This window comes from Tenrec ecaudatus, chromosome X, assembly GCF_050624435.1.
Source record: "Tenrec ecaudatus isolate mTenEca1 chromosome X, mTenEca1.hap1, whole genome shotgun sequence".
Taxonomy (NCBI): Eukaryota; Metazoa; Chordata; class Mammalia; order Afrosoricida; family Tenrecidae; genus Tenrec; species Tenrec ecaudatus.
In genome coordinates this window covers 156,005,133-156,027,399 of record NC_134548.1, presented here as the reverse complement: position 1 = coordinate 156,027,399, position 22,267 = coordinate 156,005,133, and the positions used below count along the sequence as shown (strand labels likewise).

Sequence of the window (22,267 nt, the reverse complement as noted above, 5' to 3'; positions counted from 1 at the left end):
CTTTATAATAATGGTGTCATAGACTATTTAACTTTGTGAGAATGACTTACTCTGTTGAGCATACAGTTCTCTAATTTAGCCCATGTCTTAAGGTGGTTCACAGACTCATCACTGTTTTTAAGGGTGCATAATATTCCACTGTATGAATGTACCAGGGTTTGTTTGACCATTCCTCTGTGAACAGGGTTTTTGATGGTTTCCATCTTTGAGCTATTATAGAAATTGCTGCAATAAATACAGGTGTGCACATGTCTGTGCTTTATTCTTTAGGCTCTATACGAAGCAGAGAGATTGCAGGATCGTAAGGTATTTGGATTTGCCTGTGTTTAAGGAAGCACCTGAGATGGTTAGGTTTATAGTGCCAACTAGGCTTCCATAGGAACACGTGGGCAGAGTTTGATCAGGTTGCAGCTTGATTGGAGGGCGCCGAGATAAATGGCTTTCCAAGGCTTGGCCCTTCTCTTTTTCTCCCAGGTGAACAGACCAGCGTGCTGCTCCTTAAACTAGTTCTTTGCCTCAACTGAGTGCTGCACTCCCTGAGGATCTTGTTGCTCCTTAAAAACCTGCCCCCCCCATGCTTCTGGTGGATCTTATCAACGCGATACATCGATACATCGATACATCGCTGGAGCTCGAGACCCCATGGGGCTGGCTTCCCTATGCCCTTGGAGCTACTGACTGTTGCTGCCCCAACCTGCTGTCGGCTTACCTGAGGGTGGACTCCTCTGTCTACTTCCTTGACTTTGGACCGGCAGACCACGTGAGTTCAAAGACCTTCAGTTAATTAACTGTTCCACAAAAGTGAGTTGAACTGAGCTCTTTGTACTGCTGTGTGGACTAATTAGCCATTATATTCCTTCTTCCTTTATAAATCTACCTATAGATATTCATAATCATCCGTCTCCTGGGTTTGCTTCTATAGAGACCCCTACCTAACATAGCACCATACTGGTTTCCGCAGTGGTTGCGAAATTCTACAATCCTATCAGCTATGTATGAGCATTCCGATCTCTCCACATCCTCTGTAGCATGTATTATTTTCTGATTTTTTTAAATGCTGATTGTCACTGTTGTGTAAATCTGTATTTCTCTTCTAATTAATGGGCACAACTACTAATTCTCCATAAGATTATTGGTCTCCTGATGTAATCTTAAAACATTGACTATGTCTTGTGCCCATTTTGAATTGGGTTACTTATGTTTTTCTTATTAAGGTATTGTTTTGAAATTAGCCTTATCTGATATTGCATTGTTGAATATTTTTTCCTAATCTGTTCTCTTCTTACTCTTTTGATGAAGTCTTTTGATGTGGATAAATGTGTTTCCTGAAGGTCCTAGCCCTCTGTTTTATCTTTTATACTGTGACTTTTTCATTATGTTCAGTAGTGTATTTATGCCTAAGATGAGTGCCCTTAAACGTGTCCCTATTTTTTCATGGATGGTCATTGTGGTTCTAGGGTTTATATTTAAGTCTTTACTCCATCTTGAATTCATTTTTGTACATGGTGTGAGATATGGGTCCTGTTTTATTCTTTTGCAGGTGGAGATCCAATTAATTGAAAATGTTACCTCTTACTCATTTAATGTGATTTAGTTCTTTACCAAAGATCTGATGTCTTCAGGTACTTGGTTCCATTTCTGAGTTCGCAGTTCTAGTCCATTGGTCCTCATGTCTATCGCTGTACCAGAACCGAACTGTTTTGATTATCATGGCTATACAATAGGTTTTAAAGTCTGAGAGTTAAAGACCTCTTACTTTGTTTTTATTCTTAAAAGTGCTCTGCTTATATTGGATTTATTTCCTTTCCACATAAAGTTGGTGATGAGTTTTCCCATTTCCTTGAAGAATTGTGCTGGGATTTGAATCAGAATTGCAATGAATTATTAAGTGCCTTTGTTAACATTGATATTTTCACTATATTTACTCTTTCTATGCAGAAGCACAGAACATTCCTCGATTTGTGAAAGTCTCTTTTAGTTTTTTATAGGAGTATTTTATAGTTTTCTTGGTATAACGGTTTTCTTTCCCTGATAAGATTTATTCCTAGATGTTTGATCTTTTAGGTAGTTATGGTTAATGGCATTTTTCTTGTAATGTCCTTTTTGGAGTCCTCTTGTTTGCAGGGGGAGAGTAAGGAAGTGTGAGCTTTATTATAAGAAATCTCTTGCTGTTACATGACTTCATGTTATAAAACTTCTAAGCTGGTGGTATTCTCAATGCTTTCTTCTGATGGGTACAAGTGTTGTCTGTTTTTTATTTCCAAGTTCAACACAATGAAGCTTTCTGTTCTACTGATAGATTAGTCAAGGTTCCTGTAGTAGCACACCACCTTCTATCATAGCATTTTGCGGTCTCTGGTCTGAGGCTGCCTCCCAAAGGGGTGGGCTGGTAGACCATGAAGTTGATCCCTGCCCGTAAGCATTGCTCTGCCCTATACTCTCACAGGCCCCCATATTTGTGGTCCGCTACAGGTGCTTTTTAATAGGCCATTCACGAGTGGATGGTGAGACCACAAGCTTGCCATTCCGATGCTCAACAAATGCTTCAACATGATGCTGAGTCCTTCTAACTCACAATCTGTGCCAGAACTCCTGAAAGGGCCACACTGTTCCCCAACCTCATTCTTTCATGGCTTCTGCCAAGAGCTCCAGGTTCTGGGGAATCCGGTCGTGAACTCGGGGGCAACAGCTTCATTATCCACAGGGGCCACTTTAGCATTCCTCGCTGGCTGGGGACTGGTTGACAGGGCAGGACACCCACACTCTTTATTGTGGAGGTTCTGGGCAAGTCATCTGAGAAAGACGGGGCACAATTAGTTACTGGGGTTTCTGCCAACTGACCACAACCGAAGTGCCATAATTGAAGCATTGGCAATGTGTCTTCAGAGTCCTCTTCTTTAATCCACAAGATCCAGTTGATTACTGTATGTTGAACCTATAGCCTGCTACCTTGCCAAAGTTGTCAATTAGTTTCACCAGTTTGTAAAATTGAATCCTTGGAGTTTGCTATATATAGGATTTTATCATCTGCAAATAAAGAGAGTTTTAATGACTTCTGTGCCCAAATGGGTGCCTTTAATATCGCTTTGATGTCTTAAACTCTGGCTAAGACTTCCAGGACAATATTAAATAAGAGTGGTGATAAAGGACATCCCTGTTTGGCTCCCAGTTTATCTCCATTAAGTGAGGGAGCAGCCGCTGGTTTTGCATGTGTGGCCTTTATTGTGTGGAGGATTTTCCCTTCCTTCCTACTTTATTGAGTGTTGTTTTTGAGAATGGATGATGAATGTTATCAAACGCATTTTCTGTATCGATTCATAGAAGCACATGGTTCTTACCCTTTATTTTGTTTACGTGGTGGTTTACATTGATTGTGTTTTTTTTCTAATAATAAACCATCCTTGATCATGATGTATGATTTTTTTAATGCTACTTGAATATGATGTATGATTGTTTTTATGCTTTGTTGATTCTGTTGGCTAGAATAGTGTTGAAAAGTTCGGATCATATTAGAAAGTTCTGGATTGAGTAGGAGGAAAATGTGGAACAGAAGGCCAAATAACAAAAGAGATCAATGGCTCTTTTGGTCTAGCCTGATATCGCAGTTCAGTGAGAAGTGAGTGAGATGGGCATAGATGTTTGCTCTTTCCAGGTTCTGTGAGACAAAAGGGTAGTCATGTGGTCCTTGATCAGAAAGGTGATCAGCACCACCAAAGCCCCAGGGGCTACTGCTCCCTATAGTCCAACTCTGTTGGTCGAAAGGACCATGTAAACTTTGGGACAGGTGGGTATGAACCCTGCAAACCGCTTGCGCTGGGCAAGGTGGCAGAAGAAACTAACCAAGCTTTTACAAACCTCAGTGAAATCCTGGAAGCTGCTGGCTGTGACTTCCCCAACGTGGTCAAGACAGCTGTGCACCTGGCTGACATAAAGGACTTTGTGACTATCAGTGACACCTACAGTGTTTCCAGAGTAAGGAGCCCGTGTTCAGATTGAGCCAATAGCTGCCCAAGCAAGGGCCACAGTCGCATCAGCAGTGTTGTGGACCTGGAATTGTCCAAATATTTTACAATTAACACTTCATTTTTGTAAGTAATGCTTGAAGTGGAAGTTTGACCAAAATAATCCTGGGATTTCTTTGGAAATTCCATGTGAGAGGGGAACTCAACCTGAGTTAAAGAGCAGATGACGAATTTAGCTGCTGGTTTTATAAATCACTTTTCTTGACACTCCTCCCTGAATGTGGAAGAAGGTTTACTCATGACTTAGTTACTCAGATAGAGAAAAGTGATGGGAAACCACGTGTAGACAAGATGCGTTCCTCTACCAGATAAATAATAGAGCACACCTAATCCAATTTACTGCTACTAATATTGAGAGGTGAAATATGGTTGATTACTCAGATCCATAAGTCTGATTTCACTTGAATAAAAATAAAAGTATTCTAGTTGAATGGCATAAGAAAACAAGAAAGTGGACCAAACTTTTAATTTTTCTAATGGAAATAAAATAGATGTGCAAGTTAAAAAAAAAGACTGATATCAGAGGAACCCTGCCCCCACCGCCCACTCCAAGACTATGCCCCCTAGTCACCCTTCAGGTCTGGAACTTAACTCGCTTAATGATTTAAGTTTAAAAGGTTGAACATACAGGGGGGAAAGTTATAAAAACTTCTGAGACATATAAAAACTTCTGAGACATAACTAAATCCTTTGAGGACAACATTCAGAGGGTTGGGAAAGAAGGAGGAAATGCAAATAAGAACCACAAAGAGGAAAGCGTATAAAGCAGTGGTTCTCAACCCATGGGTCATGACCCTTTTGGGGGTCGACCAACCCTTTCACAGGGGTCACCCGATTCATCACAGTAGCAAAATGACAGTGATGAAATAGCAACAAAAATAATTTTATGGTTGGGGTGTCACCACCACATGAGGAACTGTATTAAAGGGTCGCAGCATTATGGATGTTGAGAACCACTGAACATGGTTAAATTATGATACATGGCAGTGGATGAGTTTAAAGAAAATGTCTATGGATTGTTGAATGCAAAACTAGGATTTGCAAACAGTATTTAGAAGATGAAGAATTGTCTCATGCTCTGAATTTAAAAGAAAAACAACAAAACTATGATATTCTCTATAAACCTTCACCTAGTTTACAATAAAAGGTTGTTTTTAAGTGCCATGGTAGAACAGGAAAAAAGCCAACCAAGTATATGTTACTACTTTTGTTCAGTACTGGGAAATCTACTTGGAGTCATAGCAAGTGCATGTACCAAAGAACAAAACACTGCCAGGCCTCGCATCATCGCCACCATGATGGGCAAGCTCAATCCCATTGTTGTAGTCACTGTGTATTTTGAGCGTTTTTCCCTGGTGGCATTGTGTATTAGGCCAAGAGACTGATGACCAGAGAGAGGCCTGCCTGTGGGCATGGTAGAGAAACTGTCCCGAGTGAACAACTAACTGTATCTTAGGCACTTCTTACCTGAATTATAACCTAGTCACCTCCCTAATCCCATAATCAGGAGCATCCTCGGTAAACTCAGTGGGAATGGTCTCTGCTCCATGTGGATACTTCCTTTTGCACACCACCCAGAGAAGCCTGGAGAGTCTATGCTGTCAGTTTCTTGTTCACGCCAATCATTTTTCAAGCAATAACAGCATTCTTGTCTATTCATGATCCTCTCTGGAGTGTGCACCAGGCCCTCTCCCCAGACTGGCACTCTGGCACATCCACAACCAGCACTGTAGCTTCCTTATTGTATTTACTCCAGGGTCTCCCTCCAGTGCAGTGCACATCCAGGCGGTTCAGGAGAGGCCAGGAATGAGCACATTAGGTGACCCAAACAAAAATCAACTCGCTGCCACTGAATTGATTCTGACTCATAGCAACCCCGTGGTATAGAGGAGAACTGCCTCTGTTGGTTTCTAAGACTGGTTTCTCCCTTGGAGTGGCTGGTGGCCTTAAACTACTGACCTTGCAGTTAGCAGCCCAATGAGGAACCCACTATGACATCAGCTCCTTCATTAGTTGTCCTGGTGCATTAGAGACCAGTAAACTGCTTCAGGTTTCCAAATCTAGCAAGGCGACACCTGGCAGTTCATGATTGTTGTCACCTCCTCAAGTGGCACAACATGACTCTGAGGTTTGGCTGAGAACAACTTCTCACAACTGGATTTATGTCAGTTTCAGGACAGTTTTGAGCACATGGTTCATTCATTGTGCTCTTGAACTTAGATTAGAGGTTAGAACATGTGGCTCAGAAGACCACTAACTTTAACATTCTTTAAATGCCAAAATTAAGTGCTCTCAGTGCACAAGGGACTGGGTCAGGCTCACAGATACTGGGCCAAACTGGCTAGTCTGTCTTATGAAAAGTCAGATATTGCCTGGCTGCTCTATGAATTTCTTAGTAAAATATTATTATGACCCCCTGTGGCTTACCTTTCCACCAATGGGATAGATAGGCCTACAAGGGCAGTATGCAATCCTGAGAGCAACCAAACAAAGGAGATCAAAAGGGTAGCTTTTGCCTAGGACTAAAGCTCACAGTGCAGGAAGGGATAGGAAAGAAGGATGAATGGAAATGGTAAACACAGGGAGGAAGTGGGAAGAATGCCTTTACATTGTAGGGATTGCAATTAATGTCACAAAGAAACAAAATGTGTAAGAACTGTTCAATGGCAAACCTATTACCAATTTATAAACTTCCACTCAAATCTCAGTCTCTCTCTCTCTCTCTCTCTCTCTCTCTCTCTCTCTCTCTCTCTCTCTCTCTCTCTCTCTCTCTCTCTCTCACACACACACACACACACACACACACACACACACACACACACACATTACTGTGGGTTGCATTGAATCTTTCCAGTATACATGTTGGTGCCCAGTGCTTGTGGAAGTCTGCCCAGGTGCTGGATATCAGAGGGCTGCAGTGCCTTCACGTGCCACACGCTTGCCCTCCTCAGAGTAGAGGAGTACTTCACTTATAAGGACTTCCCTAGCCCCGGGATCATTCAATTCGTTGAACCAACAAGTAGAATTGCACCTGGCGAAAACATGAAACCTGATGACTGAGCTCCCTCCTAAGAGAATCCCAGATGCATGCAGCCTGGCTAGGAAGTCAGGGGTGGGCAGATCATTGGATTCCTCCCCGCTGCTCCCTCGATTTCCTTGCTTTAAAAAGGCAATGACACCAATTGGCATACCGAAATCATTTCCTTACACCAAATAGCACACAGCCTTCTAACACCTGGGGTATTTCATACTCGCAAGGGGAGAACGCCTAGAAAGTTCTACTCACTGGAAGAAGCAGTGAGGAGAGCCAAAGAGAAAACGAGAGAGCAGCTGGCTTCCTGTTTCGTGATCCCTATGTCCTGTCCTAAACTTCCTCGAGATTCCTAGAATCCAACCAAAGCTAGCTCAAGTGAGCAGCCAAATTCCAGGAGCACATGGGAAAGTTTCCCTGTTCCAATTTGTTCAGGCACAAGGAAGCCTGCTCCCCCATCCCTAGACTCAAGTAGGTGTTTATCCAAATGACCCCCAGGGGCAGGGATTCAGATGCATATTGGGAGCTTCGTGTTTTATCAGTGGTATGTAGGGAATGTTGTTCCCACTTACAAGATCCAGAAATCCTGCTTAAGCATCCCACGGACCCCTCACTGAACCAACCTAACCTTCCCTTTCAGCACTTCGGGTTCCTAGAAATTGTGTAGCATTTGAATGAAGGAAAGTCAATAGAACTTCAAGTTGTCATTTGAAACACTAAACTGCACGTTAATCGGACAACAAACATGATAAACCAACTTAGAAATGCAAAACGGTCCACAGCTGGGACTCCAGTGAAGCAAGTTGTCTCCCAAAGCAAAACTTTATCAAATAATCTTGGTTGTGTGCCTCTGATTAAAATATTCCTCTGCCGATTCGATTCTGACTCACGGGACCCTGAATTGCAAAGAGCATAACTGTCTTCTCATTGGGTCCAGGCTGTAAATCTTTAGGGAAGCAGACTGCCTCAATCTTCTCCCGAGGTGCAGCAGGTGCGTGGAAATGGCCTCATCCGGGGTAGTAGCGGAGCCCTTGAAACATCCAGGGCCCTACGGATCCAAATAGGAAGCAAATGAAGGCAAACATTCAGAATGAACCCGGTGAAAAGAAACAAAATCACAGTAGAAAGAAAGGATCTTTATTTTGGAGTCAATACACTTTCTTTTTTTTAAACCCTCAGTATTTTCCAGTGAGGGTGAAGTAGGACCCAACCTAGGCCAATGCTCTCAAACACAGGACAGACACCCAGGGGCCTTCCTTTGGCCTTTGAAAAAGAACCCGCGAGCCCGGACTCTGCAGACACCTGACTGCAACCTGGCACTCGGCCAGCTCACTAACGAACTCCGGGTTTCAGCCCAATTAGCTAAGAACGAGCCATCCAGGGCGAGGCCATTATTCCAAGTGATTTGGCAAATAATGGTCCTTAGTAGCTCTACTAAGGCAAAATCCTTAAAGAAACCCGGACACAGTCCCACAGATTCAGAATGTCAGAGCTGCAAGGCTCATGTGAAGAGGCTCACTGTCCTAGCTGCTCATCAAAGGAGCTCCCCGAAGCATCCAACACAGAACGTGTGACTTGTGTGTCTTCACATGGGTTTCACCTCAGTGACCCCGTGTGACAGAGAAGCAGCCACAGGGTTTCCTGGGCTGCAATCATGATGGGAACAGATTGCCCAGGCCTTTTTTGTTCTCTCGTTGTTCTCGGGCTCCTTCAGCCAAGCACATAGAGAAGACCCGAAAAAACAAAAAGCACTTAAAGTCGATTTCATTATACAGGCCCCACAGGGGCAGGAAACATGTGTTGCCTTTATTTGCTAGTGTAGCTGTAGCACAAATATCAGACGTGGGGATTCATTTTCTCACAGTTCCGGGCATAGCTCTAGACCAACGATTCTCAAACTTCCCAATGCCGCGGCCCTTTCATATAGTTCCTCATGTTGTCGTGCGTGACCCAACCATCAAATTATTTTCATTGCCACTTCATCACTGTCATTTTGCTACTGTTAGAAATCTGGAGACCCCTGTGAAAGGATCGTTCGACCCCCAAAGGGGTCGCCACCCACTGGTTGAGAACCGCTGCTCTAGATACTCGAGCCCAGAGGGAGGCCTTCTTTTTCAGTAGTCCTGGGAATTCCATGGCATTCCACGACACTTCTAGGTATCTATCTTCCGTGTGTGTGTGTGTGTGTGTGTGTGTGTGTGTGTGTGTGTGTGTGTTGCTCATTTTATAATGCAGAAGGGATTAGGTTTAGGATCCATTCTACTGTGGTATGATACCATTAATATAATGAAGGAAAGCTCCCATTTCCAAACAGGATCATAGCCATAAGTGGAGGCAGAAGGGCTTTCATACATAATCAGAGGAACATAATTCAAACCATAACATTTGTCAAGATGTTTTTTTTTGTGAATTAAATGATAAGAATTCACTTTCGACCTTTGTTCCCTGGGTATAGGGAGGCGGGTAAGCGGGGGTGGGGGGTGGTAATTGGTAGCTTTAGATTGATGCTTGCCACCTGTTTACAGCACCTCCCTCGCCTCAATGTCTCCAAATTAGATACCAGCAAACAGCGTAAGTCAGGTATAACGCCATCAAGATGGCGGGCTTTGGATCAGTCTTTGCCCTGAGTATAAGGTGGGAGGACATGCCCGTTCTTCCTGATATCAAATCCAAAAGTGTAATAATACGCTTCAAAATATTCTTGTTTTCTTCCCGGACACACAAAGAATCTACTGTTGCCTTCACTAGGGATTGCAGTCTTTGTAACCGGAACAACAGCAACCCCATGAGAAATGGAGAAAAGATGGAAGCACACGCCCATGGCGGCAGCTGTCCTGAAATAAAGCTATGTGCTGGAGTGGGAAAATCTGCGCAAAATCTCTTAAAAGTGGGCCAGAGCAAAGATGTCACTTTGAGGACTAAGGTGAGCCTGACCTAAACCTTTGTATTTTTACTCACCTGATGTGCACGAGAAAGATGGACAATAAATAAAGAAGACCTGAGAACAGATGTCTTTCAATGACGGTGATGGCATATTGAACACTCAATACAATGTGGGCTGCCAGAAGAATCAATACATTTGTGTTGTAATAAGTTCAGACAGAATGCTCCTTAAATTTAAGCCTCTGTCTCATATACTTTGAGGATGTTATCAGGAGGGGACCAGTCCCTCAAAAAGGACATCCTGCCTGGTAAATTAGACTGAAGACAAACAAACAAACCCACTGCCGTTGAGTTGACTAACAGTTCATAGCAGCCCCAAGACTGTAACTGTCTATGGGAGTAGAAAGTCCTATCATTCTTCCAAGGAGCAACTGGAGGTTTTGAACAGCTGACCCTGAAGATCACAGCCCAATGCAGGTAGAGGGGCAGGGAGAAAGAAAGAGATTCTCAAGGAGATGATTCAAAACAGTGGCTGCAGCCATGGGCTCAAACACGCCAGTGATTAGAGGCTGACAACTCAACCCGTTAGAAAAGCCAAGGACCTGATGTTTCCTTCTGCATCTCTTCTCTGAATGTCCACACTGGCTGCTATTTAGTAGCCAACTAGGTGGATGCCCCAGGACAAAGCTCGTATTCTGTTTTTCCACATTTCACTCAACCCTCCTAACCAACCTACAGCAGAGCATTGAATCGTATCGTCTCCATCTTAGAGATTAAGGAATTGAGGCTGAGAGAGGAGGACTGGTCTGTCCAAGGCCACACAGCTACCAAGTGGTAGAATCGGCTGCATGTGTTCAGAATTTATATTTCTCTGGTGGGGATTCAAATCAAGATCTTTTGAAACTTCCAAGCTATGACATTTCCATAGTGATTTTACCACCTAAAATAGGTTCTGCAATCTTCCAACTAGCTAGAATGCTAGAGTCACTTTGGAAACTAAATGGAGGCAAGTTGAGCTTCAGGGCTGCTTCTGTGGAGTAAGGAAGGAAGAATCGAGTGTCGTTTATCCATCCCTGATGTACAAGGCACATTTGTGTGTCTCTCATGGGTAGTCTTTACTTCTCAGTATCATCATGTGATGTGCCACCATTTCCACACTAAGAATGAGGAAGCCAGACCCGAGGAGTTACATAACCTGCCCTAAACCACAGTGGGTTCCACGTGGCTAACTTCAAGGTCGCAATTTAGAACCACCAGTAGAGGTAGAGAAAGAAGCCATCTTTCTCTGAGGGAGAAAGATGAGGCTTTCTGTTCCCACAAAGAGTTCCCCTCTCAGAACCCCAAAGGGGCTGGTCCATCCTCTTCTACAGGGTGGGGAGGAGTCACAGGGCCTCGGGGGTAGTGAGGGTAGGGGGCCAATGAGTTGGAGTCAAGTCAAGGCTGGTGGGTGTGTTTTTTTCATTTTGTAGAAGGTTGACGATGAGGTCTCTCCCTTCCGATGACCTTCTTCTCAGGGGGTGCCGGGCAACACAAAAGGTGCCATTCGGCCTGTTGCACAGGAGAGGACAGCACCTGCAGGTGGAGGCTTTCGATGCAAAGTGCCACAGAGCGTGAGCCCCGTCACGGTGGCAGGACAGAGACTCTTCAAGTGGCCTTCCGCCCGCAGCACATGGTGGCCTTGTCCAGCTGAACACTTCAGAGGAACACAGGGTCTGGCTGCAATCCAACGAGGACTTCATCAAAAGGCACCCGGGATGCCTCGCCCTACCTAACCGATTGACTGGGCACGTGAAAGAGCACCTGTCATTCAGAAGCTCACTGGCTGAACCCGTCCCCCCTCCCACCCTTGCTTTTCTGTTGCTGCCTTCCAAGTCATCCCGATGCTGTAGGATGTCCAGGGAAAACATAGCTGAGAAAGCGAGGCCGGAGTAAGCCACCCGGGTCATCCTGAATGTCGCCTCTGGAGCCAGCCCAGCCAGCGGAGAGAGAGCTGGTTCCTAGAGAGAACCAGCCACAGAAGACACTGCCCTCATCAAATTGATCAAAGCTGCAACACAACAACTTGGTGGCCTTTCAGAGCACTTCCCCCAAGGGCTGTTGGGTCACAGAGCCAATTCATTTTGCTGCTTGATTGCTTTAACCGATTACAAACTGTTCCCTTGGGAAGAGCAGGAAATCAGTTATGATCTTTTGTCTCTCATTGGGGTACCTGAAAGTGAATGAGCCACAGATTTCCCCCTGATTTCCCTCTCAATTCCCCAATTAGATGACTATTACCATGAAAGCGGCCAGGACTTAACAGATGGAGGCTGCCTGCTGATGAGGCCAGGGGCCCAGGGAGGCTCATAAATGATGGCACGGTCCCCCTAACATCTGGATGGACAGTTAGCACCGAAGTCTTATCATGGCCCAGCTTCCCTGGGCTCTGGCCAGGAACCAAGACAAGATAGTGCCTTCTGGAAAGTCAAGGTGTTCACAGGTTCTAATAATTCTCTTCTAATGACAGGTCATAGACAACAGCTGTCCCTTCAGTAAGTAATCACTCCAACTGGATGCCCAACTCATAGCTTGAAAGGTGTGGTCCCTTTGTGACCACTCTGCAAGGAAATAAAGACCCGAGGGAGAGCAGTAACTTTCCTCCCAGCCTCCTCGCCTACAGACACGAGGAGTGAGCTCGGAGCCCTGCACAGCCATTGCAGTAGTTTGGGCTGCAGGAGAGGGCGGGGCCTTCCCATTATTTCAGTAACAAATAATGAACAGAAAGCTCACTTCACCTCATTTAGTTTTAAGTGTGCATGTCAATGGCTTTGAGTACGTTTACTGAGTTGTCCAACCATCACCATAATTCAGGTGTAAAATATTCCTGTCACTTTCCCCAAAGACGTCTTAAGCCCATTGGCTGTTACAGCCTAGTCCCTTCCCTCCTTCCCCTTGCAATGATCTCTGTTGTGTCTACAGGTTTGTCATTTCATATAAATGGAATCTGACAATATGCGGTCCTTTCTAACTGGCTTCTTTTGTTGATATTTGATATTATCTTCTTTCATAATACTTTAGAAGTTGTAGTATGTATCAGCAGTCTGTTCTCCTTTATTGTGGAATACTATTTTAAAGCTCATTCATTTCTTAGGTCTTCCTCCCTCATCTTTCCCAAATAAAATTGTCCTTGGGATGAGGCCTCCCCATGTGTTTACTTCCTTAGTCAACTTCATCTGTTACTCCTGCCATCCTACCTTACCCCCATGCTCCAAACATACTGACCGTCTTTCAGATCTTTACATGTCTTGTGGTCTCGTGGACAGCAGTGCTGTGGAAGATGTTGTCCCTTTCCCTAAACATTGACCATCTGACATATGCACATATATTTCATCTGGTTCATTTTAACTCCTCCTTCAGAGCTCTGTTTATGGTTAGCAGGCAAACAGGTAACCTGCTACACCATGAAAATCAGACTATAGGGCTCTGTTGAAAACACATTCCCTCTGAGAAGCTTGCCCCAGCCCTCTGGACTGGGCAGAGTGAATGATCATCTTCCAAGGTATTTTAGCACTCCATGTATCTCTGTCAGTGCTTTTATCCTACTTGTAATTAGTTCATGAATTAGGTAATTACTTCTTTACTGCCCCTTCTCTACTTCTATCAAGATCCCCCAGAGATAAAAGCACCACAAGGCCTGGTACAAGTTTGGGTTAACGCTAGCACAGGAGCAGGCAGCCCTGGGTGTCGAAAATGTTGAACAACGCATTTATATGGCTGTAAGATTAGCAATTCAAATAAACCCAAATAGATTTGACAAGAAAGGCCTGAAGATCTATGGCTGAAAAATCAGCCAATGATTATGCTGAAGAGCACAGTTGTGCCCTGACACACCACACATGGGCTCACCGTGAGTCTGAGTCCACTTAATAGCAACTGGTAAACCAAGGCCAGGTACATCACAGATGCACAGTGACTACTCTCTCACCTCCCTGAGTACATGGTTGCCTTTGTAACGACAGAGGCCAAGTCTCCTCTCTCTGTGCCCAGTTCTCTCAGAACAGTCAGGGGGAATCTGGACTTCATACGCCTAAATGTGTCAGTCTACAAATTTGTTTTGTTGGTGATTGATACCATCAGAAATTGAAGATAAATGCAACCTGGCGGTTAGAATGTAGTCACTTCAAAGTGTGAGAGAGGCCACTTCCAGGGCATGTAATGGGAAAGCAGCTCTGTGAGGAGAACTCCTGGACTTTTCAAGTCGCTCCCAGGGAAGCCCTGCGAGGAAGCTGGCTCACCGAGGTGCTCACTAAAGCCCGGGCACAGTGATGGGCGGTTAGTTTGACTCTGCTTTCAACACCGATCTTGAAAACATGACATAACGGAATGGATCCAAGGAGCCTTCAGGCAAATTTTCACCACAACGCAAAGCTCCCCACCATTTTTGTTAGGGCCCTCTGACAGATACTTGATGCTGTTCGAGAACACACCTCTTAATTAACTGATAACCTTTGCTGCCTGGCTGGAAAGGTCTAGGACAATGTGTCCACTTTCCACTTGGGCTCATGTAAAATGTTGTTGGGTACCGTCGAGTGAGTTCTGACATCCCGCGACCCTCTGTACAACAGAAGGGAACACTGCCTGGTCCTGCACCGTCTTCACCATTGTTCTTATGTTTATGCCCACGGTTGGAGCAACTATATCCATCCATCTTGTCAAGGGCCTTCCTCCTGTTTTTGTTTTAATACAACAACCCCAAAACCATTGACTGCTAAATAAAATGTCTTTTTTGTACTTGGACATCTTTACTGTTGAACCTTGGCAGGAGATTCTTAGAGGGCAAATGGACTACATGTACGAATGCAAATCCCAACAGTGGAAGAGAGGAATAATTCAATTCAACAAGCGGTAATTGAGTGCTTATGACGGGCTGGATCTTGTGCACATTCCATGGGGGATAGAGATGAATGAGCAGCGGTTTCTTCCCCCCAGGAGCTCATGATCTGGAAGAAGAGACAGACACACACAAACATCTCATGACTAAGGGAGACACTGAGAAACACTTGACTAGAAGTGCAGACAAAGGGCGATGGGAGTATGAGGAGGGGACATGAAGTTCAACTATGAACAGCAGGCATTTTCTTGGCAGCAAGGGATAAATATGACCCACTCTTTTACTATAACAATTTGGGAAGAAAATAAGGGTATCATATCAAGACCTTAGAATATTCTATAACAACATCATGATAAACGAAGAAACTGACATTGTCAAGAGATTTCATTTGACGTGGATCCACAATTGATTTTTATGGAAGCAGCTGTAACGAAATGAAGCATTGTACCACATTGGGCAAATGTGGTGCAAAAGACCTCTTTAAAGTGTTAAATGAAAAGATGTCACTTGGAAGACCAAGGCCAATCTGACCCAAGTTATGTTCTTTTCACTCACCTTATGGGGGCATGCAAGAGCAGGGGAATCAAAAGGGAAGGCAGGGGAACTGATCCAGTGGAACTGTTGGTTGGTGAAGAGTATCCGCTATCCCACGAACCAAACCGTCAGAAGAACAAGCCAACCAGTGTCAGAAGAAATGCAGCCCAAATGTCCCCGAAGAGCAAGAATGGAAAGACTTCAACTCTCCCACTCTGGCACATCCTCAGGAAAGACCAATCCTTAGAAAAGGACCTCCTGTTTGCCAGAGCAGAGTCAACAGAAATGGACACCGCAGCCGCAACAAGGAATTCTGGCTGAGACAGGACCAGGCAACGTTCACTCAGTCATGTGTCAGGATCCCACGAGGAGATGCCAGCTAGATGCAGCTAACAACATCTGTATGGGACCACTGGATTTCCTTGGAAGTCCAAGTTCTCCTTGAATGCATCTGATTGGCCCCATGTGAGGAAAGTAACAGGCAATCCTTGAGGTCCAACACACCCAGACATGCAGAGTTCTGCTTTACCCCTGATTTGCATCCTGGTCTGACTCAGTTTCCCAGCCACTAGTCCAATAGTCACACAGTCTGTAAGCTGTGGCATCGGTCCCTTGTTGCTGGACAGAGATCATCTCCTCCTTTTAAAGTTCATGGGATCCAATTGGTGGAGGATGAATGGGACACAGCCAATGGGGTTCATTTTTGCAGGAGCCACTCCGCTTCTCAAGGTTCATATGGTCCTGACTCATCTTCATCCACACCTGGCCTGGAAAAAAAAATCAGAACCCTCCCCTTCCTCGGGCCTGCAGAGGCCTGCTGGTGTTTGGGTCATTCCTTGCAAGGACACCTGCATTTTCAGCAGAATCTGAACCTTTTTACCCTTGGGGAGGGGACAGGGTTGGGATGGGGACCTTGGTTGGGCTTTTCTAAACCTGGGGTGACTCTACTTATTCTCCTAAGGGCTGAAAAATTCACAGTTTGGTGGGAAATGATTGTTGCCCCATTTAGGGAAGGGAAACAAAAAGAAAACTTGCAGGGTTTAAGGATGAAAGCTCTTCACAAGCTGGGAACAAGGACTTATCAGCATTTCAAACAGGTAATAAATACTGTGGAGGCCAGAGTTCCAGATGTGGCCTCTTTCCCACTTAGCAGCCTCTATTCTAGTGCAGGGAGCTCGCTGCAGGCCTTGGAAATGAGGGGTACCACAGGCTCTGCCACGGGAAAACTAGAGAGGAGTATTAGGACAAGTGACACACACTCTTTGAGCCTCAGCTTCCTCATCTGGAAATGGAGGCCAATGATTCCTATCATACAGAGTTGTGAGAATCAATTATTGAGCCCATGCATCGACGGGACTGGCAATAATACTGGGTATGAAATAGGGATGCAATGTGACCTCCACACACATATTTTCTTCTGCTTTGTGTGTGTTACTTCCCCTATCCTATTCCCTCTTTCCCTTCTCTTCCTTCTCAGATCAATTGTTATAAGAGAGTGAAACAGAACTGTAAAAAGTAGCTTCATGGAACCATTAATTTTCTCAATACTTTTGGTTGGTTGTGTGTGTGTTTGAAATTGCCTGAAAAATGTTCCTCCCCAAGGGCCTAAGCTCTCAACAAAAACATGTTCTCCACTTCTACTTTAGTTATAGGCAGGTTGGGGGGTTGCTGCTAATACTGAGGGTTTTTCCCAGAACCCTAGCATTCATCCCAAGAAAGCAAGTGCCTGTTTTGCCTGTATTCAACACCGGCTTCCCGTGCCTGTCACAGCCCTTTTGCTTTTGCAGACAAAGTCCCCTGGATTCTATGCCAAAGGTCTCCAAGAGGAACCTATTGAAAACTGACAGGAGATATGCACAAGAGGTGCATCATCCCCCCTGGTCCAGGGAGATGGTGGTGACACCTAACTAGCAGACCTGTCTATTTCTTTCTGCAGCCTATTAGCTCTAAATAGTATCTACGAGGGTGGCTTCAAAGGCTTTGTGGGAAAATTACAATTTTGAAGCCCCCTAGTCTATGATAAGGACTGTGAAATGTACATTTCTAGTTAAGGCTCCTCCCTGCTAAATACTGCACCCATGTACTTACTGGATACCTAACTTTTCCACTTAAATGATCTAATAGATATTTGAAACTTAATGTGTCCAAAACTCAAACTTAATGTGTCCAAAACTCAATCAACCCTCCCTCAATCATCCCCCTCTCAACAAATGAATCTAGTTGCCCAGGCTAATCACCTTGGAGTTATCCTAGGCTTTTCTTTGTTTTCTAGTACCTCACATCTGTTGTAGTTGCCATTGTTTTACAGTGACCCCACGCACACAGAACAAAACATTGCTTGCTCCTGCACCATCTTCATAATCACTGATTGGTATGCTCAAATCCATTTTGCCACCTTGCAGTAAGGTAAGGACTTACCTTCTTTCACCATATTAGACAACGATCTCTGATGAACTGTAGCGTTTCAGTAACTAAATTTCAGAATAAGCAACCAGGTCTTTCTTCTTAGTTTCAGTCTGAAATTTGTCAGTGCTGCCACTTTACTGGTATGCGAAGCACTGGTGGTATAGTTTTCAGCATCATACTAAAAGGCAAGCCGCCACAGTACAACAAACTACATTCAACCTTTAACAGCAGTTTTGGCATACCTCAGGGACTCATCGTGTTATTTTCAAATGTTCATTGAGTACTGCAAACAAATAAAAGGTGTATAGGGTGGATAGGGTAAGGGTTCCTAAGACAATTTTAGGACAGCCCAGCTACCCTTTAAACAATGAGCAGGTACATAGTCATGTCCGAAAAAAGAAATTCCTCTCCACAATTTTCCTGACCTTTTTCTCACCAATGCAGTTTTCGATTGTCTTGAAACGTCTTCCTAATAAGCCCCTGTGATCATCCTGTGTCCTTTGAGAAACTTTATCAAGAGTATTCCTTTAGAATCGTGAAACACACTTGTCACAACCTTCGGAGCTGACCTCTTGGCCATGAGTTGAACTGGCCCGGTAAATCCTCTCAGAAGTTGTACTTTTTTTTTAGTACCTGTATTAATCTGGGTACTTAAGAGAAACAAATCCACAGAAACTCATGTATAAGGGAGAGTTTTATATAAAGGTCAAGTGCACATCAAGAAAGCATCCCAATCCAGTGCTGCCCAAGCCCACAAGTCCGACATTAACCCATTAACCCATATGTCCAAAACCAATCCACAAAGTCCTCCATCTCACAGAACAGACGCAATGATGCTGACTGCAGGAGGAAAGCCAAGTCCGTGAATGTGTAAGCGTCTCAGCACTGGAAGGGGTCTCCACGTGGCTGCTCCAGCACCCAGGGTTGCATCGGGGTAGGTCCATGTGGCTTCTCCTCAGGGATGTCTTGTAGGAAGTGAGCCTTGCCAGCTAAAGCAGGGAACTGGCTAAGGCAGCTGCACCCTGGTCCAACCATCAGAAAACAAGAGACCTGAGAACTAGAAAGGCAAGGCTCACTTATCCATTTATCCCCCTACCCTTCAATTAACCCAGCATGTGACAGAGAATTTGTCTGAAGCCATCCACTGATGGCAGAGATAGATTTTTTCCATGTTCTGTCTGTGCTAAACCGCTGCATGTATGCACTGGCATCCAAGCATCAATTCTTTGTAACTTACCCTCGTATCTCCAGACTCTACCCCCTTCCCTTCAATTCTACTACTGGGCATTCACGTCAAGCCAGCGACATCTCTTACTTGGGTCATTAGGGTGACCTTTTAAATGCTTTCTCTTGCTTGCATGCTTGTCCCCAGAGTCTATTTAACACAACAACTAAAGGGATTCTGAACTATCATGAATCAGATCACATCACTCCTCTGCTCAACACTTCTCAAAGTTACCCATCTCAGAATAAAATTCAGGGTCCTCATGGTTTATGAGGTCCCCTCCAACTGGCCCCCTCTTCCTTTCTGCGCTCATCTCCCACTGCACTCTCCACAATCCTACCCAGCCCTGCTTACTCCTTACTGTTCCTTCAAGACATTTGACATTCCCCGAGTTCAAGGCCTCTGTATTTGCTGAATCCTTTGCCTGCACTGCTCCTTACCCAGGGACCTGGAGGGCTTGCCCTCTCCTTTCACGGCTCTTCCCAGTTATCTCCACTCCAAAGATGTACGCAATCCTGGCCCTGCAGCAGAAAGAGCACAAACACATATCTTCCATTTTTTCACATAAATAACATGTGAGTTACATGGATATCCCGCCTCCCTTTGGCAGCTGCTAAACTGTTGTTCTAGGCACTCTATGGCACACAGTTTGTGGGTGGGCATGTTCGTCACCTGGGCACGTTATTTGGCAAAAACGCAATACCCACCCTTATGCTCCTTACTCTGCTTTTCTTCCTAGCACTTATTGCCTTAGTTACCGTGCGTCCCCTCCCAAGGAAACAACACATCTTCTCACTTGTAAAGATCGTCTCTCTGAGACTTGCCTATAGGAATTCTCTGGCTTCTCCAAGAGCCTTCCCGGTTTTTTATCTATCCAAGGTTTCTTTAAAGGCAGTCACAGTGGCATTCCAGCCAACTTCCCAACCCTCTTATTCTCTCCCCGTGAAGAGTCTATGTCTACAGAATGAAACTTTCCTTTCTTCACAGGAGATCTCGGACTTCCCTCAGCTCTCCACCTTCTGATGCTCAAGGACCCCATGGTCCTCTGGACACTCTCTGGGATTTTACCAGTTCCACTCCTCAACTGATTGTCCCTGCTGCTCAGAATTATGTTTCCAGCCACTGTCCCTTTAGTTGTTTTCTCTACCCCAGGGGAATTGTCAGCACAACATTAAGACCTTTTTAACTGCAAAGTGACTTATAAGCGGCACCAGCTGCCATGGAGCTGATTCAGCCCCTGTGTGTCCCTAAGTAGAACCGTGATCCATCGGGTTTTCAGTGGCGGACTTTTCAGAAGGAGAGTGTCAGATCTTTCTTCCAAGGTGCCTCTGGGTGGATGGGACTTTTGGTTAGCAGCCAGTCACTATTTGCACCACCCAGGGAAGCCCAGACTTTTAACAGCACCCCCATAATTCCTGAAACATCTACTGTCAGATTCAAAGACCATCAAGCACTTAAAAGAAACATATGTACATGCTATAAAATCCATGAGTACAAAAGCAAATCCAATGAAACAATGCCACTCCATTTCATGCTACAGGTGTGGCTCAATGGTGAGGTCATTCCAAAAACATTCTGAAAGAAAAAATATCATTAGTCTTTGGCCTTAATGGGACAATAATTGTGTAGCCTCTCCACTTCCTTTTGGACCAACCTCAAAGGTGACTTTTCCTTTTCTGTAACCATGGAGCTACTGAGTTTAATTGAAAACTTTCATTCTAGAGGGCAATGGACAGATGTGTTAGAGGTACCTGTGACTTACAGTGCTCCGTGGTGAACTTGAAACTACCAATGAGTTCCTTTCATTGTGAAGGTCCTGGTGTGAAAGGAAGACTATTTTAACAGGAAGTTAAGAAAATGAGAATTCATTAATTAGGTTTGTTTCCTGCCTCCCTCCAAATTAAAGAAAGAACGTGAATGCATATATTCCGTTCTTTCAGGTCATGGGAATGCTTTCCTCTACAATGTGATTGATCAAGGGTAGACTGAGAATTTTCATGAAAAATATACAGCCTTTTTCTGTCTTTTTCAATACAAAGATGGATAAATGAAGAAAGAAATCACTCAGAAAAGGAAATGAAAGCAAGCAACTCACACAAGAGAAAATGCAAATGATCACTAAACATATGAAAAGATGCTCAACCTCTGGAGAGATCTGAGAAATGCAAATCACAACTCTCCTGAGAGATACCTTGGTGTCTACTAGCAGGGGAATTAAGAAAAAAAAAGATGGATAATATCGACTGTGGGTGAACCTCTGGGGATGATGGCATTCTGATACCTTGAATTGGCCATATCCATCAAAAATTTCAATACCCATATCTTCTGACTCAGCAACTTAACTTTCTAGAATCTACCAACAAAAATATCCACACAAATGTGTAAGAATACGTCTATGAGTATATGCATCAGCACAGGATGTTCATAGCAGTAATATTTGTAATGATGAGAAACTTAAAAATAACTAACAAGGAAATGGTTAAGTCTGGTACATAGTACAGAACATTGACAGTGTTTCCATGGGACGCATAAGGTTTTCAGCGGTTATGTAACTCCAAAGTGGGCAGCAGATTCCTTTTTCCTAGTCTGTTCTTAGGCTAGAAGTTCCACTGAAACTTGTTCACTTTGGGTGACCCTGCTGACATTTGAACTACCAGTGACAGCTTCTAGCAACACACCAATACAGAAGCCACCACAGTATGACAAACTGACAAAGCAACAAGTGAGGGGAAACCAATTAGTAGACCAGTATTACTGATGAGGCCCTGGTGTTATAGTAGATTAAGAGTCAGGCTGGTAACCTCAAGATCAACAGTTCGAGCCTGCCAGCTGCTCTGTGGGAGAAAGATGAGGCTGTCTGCTTCTATAAAGATGTACAGTTTCAGAAACACTTGGGGGCATAAATACATGATATATTGCTGTTACTGAGTTAATTTATTAAACTGTTTCATGGTATGCAATGAATGATTCCAATGCTATTTAGAATATATATGTATAACTATCTATTGCTATTTAAATACTTACACATATGTATGTGTATATGTGCACATGTACATACATATTAGCATTAAAAAATCAGGAAGGCTACTCATTAACCTGTTACCAATGGTTATTCTTGAAGAATGGTGTGGTAGTTACATAATCTTTTGTCAATTTGAGACATAAGAGTGAAGGGGTGGAATATAGCTTGATAATCAGGTTGCAGCTTGATGACCTTTTTTGGAGCTGTGAAGGAGATAAATAGTTGGTTGGAGGCAGAACACATGTTCACTCCCTGGGAGATATTCCAGCTGATA

The 22,267-nt window shown here is 44.2% G+C and overlaps 1 pseudogene; it reads right to left on the bottom strand.

The window, feature by feature from the left end:
- Positions 1-2,289: 2,289 nt before the first annotated feature.
- On the bottom strand, positions 2,290-17,771 carry LOC142433813 (large ribosomal subunit protein uL18m pseudogene; annotated as a pseudogene).
- Between the last annotated feature and the right edge of the window lie 4,496 nt (positions 17,772-22,267).